Source organism: Catharus ustulatus, chromosome 8 (assembly GCF_009819885.2).
Source record: "Catharus ustulatus isolate bCatUst1 chromosome 8, bCatUst1.pri.v2, whole genome shotgun sequence".
NCBI classification, from domain to species: domain Eukaryota; kingdom Metazoa; phylum Chordata; class Aves; order Passeriformes; family Turdidae; genus Catharus; species Catharus ustulatus.
The window spans coordinates 25,120,845-25,131,058 of record NC_046228.1 but is presented as its reverse complement, the minus strand read 5'-3'; positions in this window follow the sequence as shown (position 1 = coordinate 25,131,058).

Below are 10,214 nucleotides of genomic sequence, written 5' to 3'. Positions count from 1 at the left end.
ACAGTAGGTGAGAAATTAGAGTGTTTGTGTTACAGGATTGTTGTCCTCAGGATGAAGAGCTATTGAGTGCATAACCCATCCATCTCTCTCATGCAGATTATTTCATTTGGGGAATTTCCTGCTCCAAGTGTCACCTCTGAATATTGCAAAACCATTTGCTTTTTCTCAGACTCCACTATAGTGTAGGAAATCACAGATCTGGGAGATTAGGACATTAAAAATGCGTAATGTTAAATACTGATTTAAATGGCATAATTTAAACAGCCTATCAAAAAGAAGTTAAAAGTGATTAGTCACCAGCTGGACAGCAAAAACATTTCAATCAGCTATTGTTACTAAAGTAAAGGTGGATCACAAGAGGCTTTGGCACCGATGGTTGTTTTTGTGTTCCTCCCCCATCCCAAGGTGGGAAAAGAACTTATCCCAGTAACATTAATTCCTCTTTTTCAATTTGGGCTTCACTGTATCTGTCCCAACACTGATTCTGCAGCACCTTTTGAATAGTTTTCAAATTCCCCACCGGTTTAATAGCATTCATCATCAGAAACCACAGAAACTCTTCTGCTAACAGCTGCACTGAGAGAAATGGGACAAGTTCTGAAGTTACAGAGAAATGCTGGAAGGGGAACTGAAGGTTTGGTCTTGTCACTTCTAGCCAATACATTTATGTAACTATTAGCAGTAACCTGACTGCATGAGTGTTGGGTTTTGTGTTATGTGGAGAGTTCAAGGGTTTTTTCCAAAACATTCCTTCACATCCTCCTGGAAGAAAATTTAATTCTATATTGAAGGATAAACAGTATCATCTGTTTAGTTTAAAACCCTCCCATTTCCCTCAACTACCAACCTACACGTTTGCAAGTGATAAAGAGATTAATAACTTCTTAATTCAAAGAATTTAGGCTGGAGGAAATCTAATCTCTGCACATAGAAATAAGGGAGAGTGTTTGGACAGGTGTCTTCTGAGGACCAAAACTTCTCAGTCTGAGGTACTGCTACCCTCAGATTCCACACATTCCAGGGAGCCACAACTGGCTTAGGCAATCACCATTAATAAATAAATGACAGTGTACAGTGCAGCAATACATTGTACCAAATGTGAAAGCTTAGACTTGCATGTTTTGTTTGAAAAGTAAGGTTATCTAAGAAACACTTAAGAACTAAATTGCAAAGTCATTATTTACAAGTAAGGCAACAGATTCTCCTTTTCCATTGTGCGCAAAAGCCAAGAAAATCCCCACACTCTAGGGCATATCCTCAGCTGCAGGAAGTTATAATAGCTAGGGGGGCACAGACAAGGATTTAACATAATTTTAATTTTTCCCCACTGAAGATTTTGAATCCTCAAAACTCATCCCTCTGCACCCATTACTAAGAGGTTTCCCACCAGTGCTCTCTGGAACATGCATAACACAAAATATGCACCTAACATTTAATTCCCAAAGTTCTTTTAGCCCTTAGGTGACTTCTGCAAAGCAGGCAGGAGTGTGCTGGGCTTTCCTCAGTCCTGAGGTCTTTGAAAGAGCTTTCAGTCAACGGAGGAAGCAAAACTGGTCTAAATGAATGCCAAGAGGACCCTGATGGGGCTGGTACAGCATCCCTGCTGATCCCTCCCTGGCTGGGAAAGGAGAACATCTGCACCAAGTATCTAAACCCATACAAACATGGCTTAACTTCTTGATGGACCAAAGCCCTGAGTTTTGCAGACAGCAAAGTGAAGCTCCTGAGGCTCACAGGGACAGCAGTAATTCATACCCATGCAAGTCTCCTCTGCCCCTGGACCAGAAGAGAGCCAGAGAGCCTCTTGCTCCTCTCAGAGTTTGGTGGAGAACAGCACTGCTTCTGAATGAGCAACAGCCCTTCCTCTTTGTAATTGCTGGCATTTGTTAGCATGTCTACGAGAGCTGTATTTGACCACACGCTTTTCAATCGCTACGGTTTTTCCTTTGAAAAATAGCACTGTAATGTTTCCCAAGAGCTGCAAAAAATAGAGCTCGGATTTTAAACGAAAGTCAACTCCATGGATTTCTTCAGTATTTCCCTCACATAACAATTAAAGTGGAGCAGAAAGCTGCTTGCGTCTTTAAGCAAACTGCTGCGGGGGAGGAAGGGAAGAGGAAATCATGTAAACACTCTTTAAATGTTAATTCCAGAGTTTAATTGTAGCTCACTGCAAGCCTATTAAACCCTGACTAAGTGCACCTGACAGACTGACAACAGCATAATGCTAATGCATGCCAGTGAAGAGCAGTAATTAGCTTCTTTAAAAGGGTGAGATTTGGGGGAAACTGCTCACAGAACAAAAGAAAATGGGGGGAGGGAGAGGAAAGGAACGAGAAGTTTTTCCCGTTTTACCTTTCTACATCTTATGTAAATCTCTGCAGAACTCGGGCAACTCTCAGAACTGTGCTCTGAAAGCTTATGAAATGGCAAAAAGATCTCAAGACTATTGGGCACAAGACCAGGGAGGTTTAGGTTTTATATCACGATTTTTGCATGGACTGTGTGAACAAACTAAGGTGAAAGTGATGTTAAACAAAGACTCAGAAAGAGTGACGGGCTAGTGTGACATTTCTGCCAACTCCAGAGCACTGGAGACTTATAATCTTCTACAGAATAGTCTGTCTCTTGCTGGCTCTCCTCTATAAGTACCAACAGACAGAATTCCTTCAGCAGAACGGGAGGGAAGCAGAACTGGTTCCTGTCAATCAATCCATCAATATCTCCTAGTAGGTCATCTCCTTTCTCTGAGTACTCACATTACACTTAATTGGACATCCAACTTAAAACCCATGAACTGTGCTTTACAAGTACAAGTTTTACAGTACAAGCTGATTGGTTTAATTCTAACCAAAGATCAGATCCCTTCTCCAAGAAAAGTCTCCAGAGGATTAGAGTACCAAAAAATTTAGAGGGTTAAACGTAGCTTTTTAAAACTATACAGAAGTATCTCTTGTTACCTGTACATTGAAAACATGACAAATTCCAGAAGGAGTCTGAGCTAACCTTGTTAAATTGTACATTTTATTCAAACTTTTCACTCTGTTTTTATTTCAAAACTTGAATGGAGAATTTAATACTATATGTAGATTATTTCTCTCAGACAGGCCATTACAGCCTCCTTCCTATTGGGTACACTCCCTGAATGTTTAACAATAACTAACAAATAATCCTATAAAATTCCACACCACTTCCAAAATTCCAAACACAAGAACTATTCTTGATCCTGAGACTGTTTAAGGTTACAACAATTCTTTCTCAAATCAGTACATGAGTGGTCCAGCAAAGGCATCATCCTATTTTGACAAAAAGCTGTGGCAGTAAAGAAACTCCAAAAAGTCAACAAGCTGAGAGTGGTGAGAATACAACTTATCTTCCATTCACAGCAAATGTTTTGTTAAGACCCAGGAGCACATTTATGAAAAGCAGTTCCAATGTCTGAAACCACAGTAGACTGATTTCCCACTGCAGGGACATTTTTGTACATTTGCTTCCTCATTTAGCTATCTTAGTGGAATAAACTTAAACCATACTTACACTGAAGAAATTAGACTTCATGAATATTTCTACTTTTTTTAACCTGCTCCAAGTTCTTGCACATATTGAAGCAAACTGCCAATGAAACTTCAGTATCTTAAGTTATTGTTATTCTAGACCATTGTCATTTCCCTGGCCCTGAGGTTCAGAAGCAGAATGAAAGCAATTAGCTTGCATTTCCTTGGAAGAGTATTTTGTGCACCTGGTGGGAGACCTGTCTCTTAAATGGCTGCCCCAGGAAAGGGGGGCAAGTCCAAGAATTAAAGTGCTTCAGTAGCACTAACTGCACAAGCTGTTCCATTGGCTCCGTGCTTGCTCTTTGTTAGATAGAGCTTGTGAAAGAGCAGGAGGCAGCAGAGCCCTAAGAGATTAAAAATAGTAAGGAAATAAAGACCTAGATTGTGTTCTACAAGAGAGGATAATGAAAGCTTGTAAAGAGGATTTGCTGGTTTTTTTTCAATATCCCACTCTACCTGTTTCAATTTTTCCAATTCACCTTAGGATACAATTTCCACACTGGAACATCAGTTTCTAAATTTGAGAATTCTTATAGCAGTGGATAATACACTTGTAGTTTTCTATGAGATGTAGTGCACACTCAAAGACATTGAGATTTTTGTGGATCCTTATGCCTCTCTCTCTGGTTGGTGGTAAAGCTCATCTGTAAGCAGGAATAGGAGGACTTAGACTGCCTTTAGTTACTGTAAGGAAATTTCCTCTAGAGCTGATCCTTTTACTGTTGGACTCATGTTGTGTCTTTATTGACACACTAAAAATTGGAAGCTTTTGTTCTCAGTCTCATTCTCCGTCCCTGAATCTGGATCTCTTCCACCATCCCAGATACCTTGCAGGGGGCTTTGGTAATTCTTTTGATCATGCCAACTTCCTCACTGTGTTACCATGTGTCCATGGGAGAGTGGCCACTTTGCAGGCCTGGGCTTTCTCTCAGTTTTCTGTTATCCCTTGAGCCACGAGGCAAATTGGCAGAAAGGTGAGACATTGGGAGAACCTCTCAGTGTCAGGTGCTCTTTGGCATCAGCCACCTTCTTAACAAAAGTGTGTGCAGCTCCCCTCAGGGAACTGAAAGGCTCCCTAGGAACAGGTAGGGAAATTTCAAGTGGGATGACAATTTTGCCATTATTCTAAGCATGATTGCCATAATCCTCTCCAGACAGCAGCATTCAGTGCCCCACCTGAAGAGCCAGTACCCAGCTTCTATCTGTCACGGCTAAAGGGTCTGAGCAGCAGGGACACCTAATACCTCCAAATAGATCTCTGCAGTAATTACAGATCACCACAGCAGACACAGCCGTCCTGCCAGATCTGTGAACATAACTCCTGATCAAGTCAGCTGACTTTCACCCACCATGTGCTGTACTCTCACTCAAAGCACCAAGCTGAGAAGTCTCACAATCTCTCATTTCCTATTTTATTTTCCCATGACACCTGGGAGGACAGCCAGAGAAATGTAGCCAAATTACTAGAACTGCACAGGAATAGCACCGAGGAGTACTGCAGTTCTCCAAAACATGTCTAAGGACAACATGTCACAGTTTTCTGAGCATGAAGAACTTTGAGCATGAAAAGCTTTGTCTTTTCCTCTTGAAGAATTTCCCCACTTCCTTTTGAATAAGATCACCCCTTTAAATAAGCTGTGACTTCTAGCCTTGGAATGAGACAAATCTCTTGCCAGGTTTTCCTATATACACCACATATTTATTCAACTTTGTACTTTATAGACCAAGGAAGAATGCCATTAAAAAGAAAAAATGTGCCAATCTGAAAATGAAGGCTATTATCCTTTTTAAGCATGAGATTTGATTTCTGATATCACAAAGTATGATATCCTCTAGGGACAACAGACAAGGTGGTTGATGAGAACACAGTCAGTTTGGGGAAAAATGTCTTCTAGAATTTTTTTAATGAGCTCTGCCTTTTAAAAAATATCTTTATAATGCTCCGGTGCAATTTGCAGACAATACTAAATCAGAAGGAGTTGTGAATATCAGTCAGAGCTGAGAAATGTTAGTGACAGAGCCAGAGGCACTAGTGGGCAGAAAATGAGAATGAGTTTCAATTTAGAAAAATGCACATAAAAAACACCTAGGGACATAGAAATCAACGTGTGGCTGGCTATTCACTGAGTGGAAGAAATCTAGAAAACACAACAAAAGAGAAGTGTGGGTGATAGTAACTCCCATGTTGCAGAAACACCAAAAAACAACACAGGGCTAGTGCAGTTGCAGACTAATATCCATGAAGACAATGCATTGCAGAAATGATAATTGCCTGACCTTTGGCCGGTTTTTGGCATGAACACACTACAAAGAATTAATTCAGTGCAGGAAATAATGTTAGCTGTAAGACTGACAAATTGCAGCTTGTTAAGAAAAGACCAGCAGAACAGATTAGAGCATGGACAAAATGATTTATGATCGAAAATTTATATAATTAAATATTTATCAATCTGGGTAGCTGAAAATGGAGACAGGATGGGAAGACATAACAGTCTGAAAGGGTGCTAACAATGAAAAGAGAAGATGAATTACACACTCCCATGTCTGCAGTATGCTGGCACGTGGGATTGGGTTCTAGTGTAAGTTAAATACTGAGCCCTAGGCTGTTACTCAGTGAGGCAAAGAATCTCTCATTCCTTGAACTCCTACCTCATTTCCCAAACATCATTGTACACATTCAGCCCTGCCCTGAGTTATTTCACTCTCCCTCATCTCCTCTGCTCCCAAATTCCCACAGCTTGACACCATCTCTATGGTCTGGGATGGGGTGCACGGTTATACCCTTCCCACTCAAATTTTGTTCTGTTGAAACTGCAGAGAAAACTTCTGTAAGAGCACCTCAGTCCTGTCCAGATGGGATGAGTCTCTCCATAACCAAATGCAAGAAGGACACGAACATTTTCCTGTCTCCAGAAGATTGCCCATCAGAGCAGGGAGTCTGATTAGCCCTCCTGTGGCTGGGAGAAGGCAGCTGTGCCCATACCATGTGAAACCTCTGTGACAGGGTGACTTACAGCAGATCACCCAGGGCTGTGCCAGCAGGTTGTGTAAATACAGCACAACTGCTCACTTCTACCTCCTCTGTGAAACCTTACACCAACTCATGGAAAAACTAGGAAAGTTAGCCATGCCATGAAACCATCAGACATGTCACTTTATGTACCTAGGCTGCTCAACTTGAATGTTTCTGATGCTACACTCCAATATTTCAAATTTTCAATCCTTCTCACATTTACTACTTTTCTGTGATTATTCAGATGTACATTCTCAAGCTAAGAGATATATGACACTAATTTTCTAGGCTTCAGCTGAGAATTCCCTGCATTTACACATATATGTTGGAGATGTCCTAAAATGATTAAGTTTATTGAAGAATCTAGCCAGGGCTGATAATATTTGCTGAAGATTTACAAAAATTTCTGGAAGCTTATATTCAATATCTGAGAAAAGTGATGATGCTATCTTCGGAAGGAGATTTCTTTTTCATATAAGAATTATAAAAATTCTTGCACTACTCCAAGAATTCTCATAATGTTCACAATTGCAAGTAACAAGTCATCTAATGATATATAAAGTACTTTTGATTCTCTTGCTCACCATATATGGAATAAATAATGCCCCAGATTGTCGTTTCCATTTTTTAAGGCTCCTCACAGACATATTCCTTGGCCATCTGGATCTGCTGGAAATGGACGCCCGACCTGCTGAGACAGACAGCTACCCCTGGTTTCATGGCACTGTACTTGCCTCCCAAGAAGGGCATTTTTCAAGGAATTAATGACTGGGAACTGTCACAGATAGCTATAAAATTATGAACAATACCAAGAAAGCAAGTGGGAAATTAATATTTACTAATTCCCATCATACAAGACACATAGGCAAATCAGTGTTATTGTGGGGCAGCTCGCTAAAACAAGCTAAAGAATGTACAAAACAAGAACATTTTGAAGCCACCTATTCAGATAGCACCAAGACCCAAAATACACATTGATCAAAAATGGAAGGAGAATAACTAATGAAAAACACATCCAACAGCATCCATAAAAAAATTATTCATGTGCAGCTTCTGATTTGAGATATCCCAAAAGTACTTTTTAGGAGAAAGAAAAAGACAGGTCTTTACATACATGCAATGTTTCTTACCTTCACAGGTTGTTGTCACAGGCAGGATGCTAAGCAAGAACTTTTAATCAAACCCAGGATCCCAGCAATTATATTTTGTTTGTTTTCAAAATTCTATACTTCAAAATGAAATACATTAACTATCACTCCATCACTTCTCAAAAATAAACCCAAACCTTTCTCCATCCTAGGCGTGATTTACTGTACAATTACAAAAATAACAATCACTAAACAGAACCAGTATTTTTAGCCTATTTTGGAACAATTTTACTGATAGTATTTGAGTGATTTACTTCCTTTTCCAGCATAACACCAAAGAGCCCTTTCTTAGTCACACAGGCCACGCTAATTACATTGTCCACACCTGACTTCACAGCTGAATCCAATTCACAACTATTTCCAGACCTTCTCTACCTCTTGTTGTTTCTTGGATTTTGAAAGTATCTTAGACCTCTTTTGATACACCACTTCTCTCTTTTCTTTAGCATCTGAACCCTTTCCGAAGAATTTGTCTTTTGTTTAAGTTAAATCCATTGAAATTACCCATTTCCAAGTTAAATCATCTCTCTTATGCTTTCAGCCCACTCTTCCTATGCTTTAAAAAAAATTGGTCACCAGAAAAATAAAACTATTGAAGCTAAGAAGTGAAAAGAATATTAATTCAGCAGAAAATATCATCCTATAAATCTAGTTGTCGCTTGATAAAAATCATCTGGGGAAAAAAGAAAGCTGAAAACATCTTACTTTTTTCTAGCAATACAAAGATTAATCCAAAGGATAATACCTACAGCAATTCACAAATTAGTGTTATGTCAATCTACAGTCAGGAATTATTTTCGAAGAATACAATTTTTGTCAATTATCTTTTAAAAATTACTGTACATGTACTAATTATTAATTACTGTGCATTACTAAGTTATATTAAAATGACAACACAATCTCTTTAAGACAAGGTCAAATTCAGTTTCTTGCCTGCTACTAAAATTATATTTTGCTTCACATACAGAGCTGTAAGAAAAAATTCTAAATTATGTGTTCCCATTAGCTGCAGATGCTGATAGATTAGCACTATCAAAACAAGAAATAAAGATGTCAGTGTTGCTAGACAACCACTTCTCTTTTTAACCCTACCAATGACGCAAGCTGTAAGAGCAGAGAGAAAAATTTGCTGTCATGCTTTAGGAACCTCTGCAGTTATATTTATGATGAGATTATTTTTTTATTTTTTTTTTATTATGTAAAAACAAATACTTGTGGTCAACTTAAGTGACTCTTCAGATTTGACACTTACTGATAAAAATGTTATACATCATGTTTCTGTGCTATAACAATTTTATTATGGTATTAAATTAATGCAATACCAATTTAAAAGTATGGGGCTTAAAAGTCAGCGTGTGTATGGGACTTGAAGATGTATTCTGTATCTACCTGTATTATTTCTGATTATCTAGCTGATAGTAAACTACTGATTTTGCTAGTAGCCTCTCTTAGTAGATAAGGAAGCATGATGAATTCACAGGCAAGCAGAAATCCTGATGTTCTCCTAGGCCATCGCATCTGTTTCTAGCTCCCCTAATAAAAACCCTGTTAAGGACAAATTGAGTATTCAAGAGAGGAGGAATGTTAAAATTACATTATAATAATTATTTTGACTCATCCCTGCTTGGGCAAAATTGCTATTTGTACTATATACTGTGTAATCATTTAAACAATGGTAAATATACTGAGTAAACAGAGGGTCAGCTCTGGAGAAAATATTATATGTGATATATTACCAAAAATTTTAAGTGTGGGCATTTTTTTCTGTAGTATATCTTTCTGTAAATCACTAAAAATTGTCCAGAATTTTCCTTTTTGCTCCAGTCTCTATTAGCAGAGACATGTCCAAAAAAGGTGTCCTAGACCACTAAACTTGTTTCCCTACCCCTGTTCCAGATTTACATTGATCAATAACTGTAGGTATTAAAGAAAAGGCACTAATACTCCTTCTGTCCCACACAATAAAAATTATTATTTAGGTAACTCAAATGCTAATGTGGCCCAAAGAAACTTCTAAAAACAGATTAAGCAAAGCATTCAAAATCAAGTGATGCAGCGAATGTCTCACCAAGCTTGACAAATTCTGTATTTCAGCCATTTCTGATGGGAATAGAAATTGTTTGACACCTTTGAGTAAATGTGAGAGCAGAAAGTATAGCAAAAAATTGGTTGAAAGTCAGATGACCTTTACAGCCTTTGCAACACACCTTTAAGTGATAATAGGGAAATGCTGCTCAAATCCCCCATTTTTGTAGATTCTCGTGCTGGTTGGAACAATCTAGTGAGATGGAGGCACAAAAACAAAAAGATGATTACTGAAACCCTGAAGCCTGGGACTTTTGAACTTTCTTTGCTTTCTGACACTGAGCCCCAAAAGGACGTTGCTTTTGACTTGAAGCCTTGGAGAAGGCTCCCAAATTTGAGTGATGGAGTTAAAATCACTGATGTGTAGTTGGAACAGAAGTGTGTAATACCAGTGTGGTGAAGGGTTTGGAATTT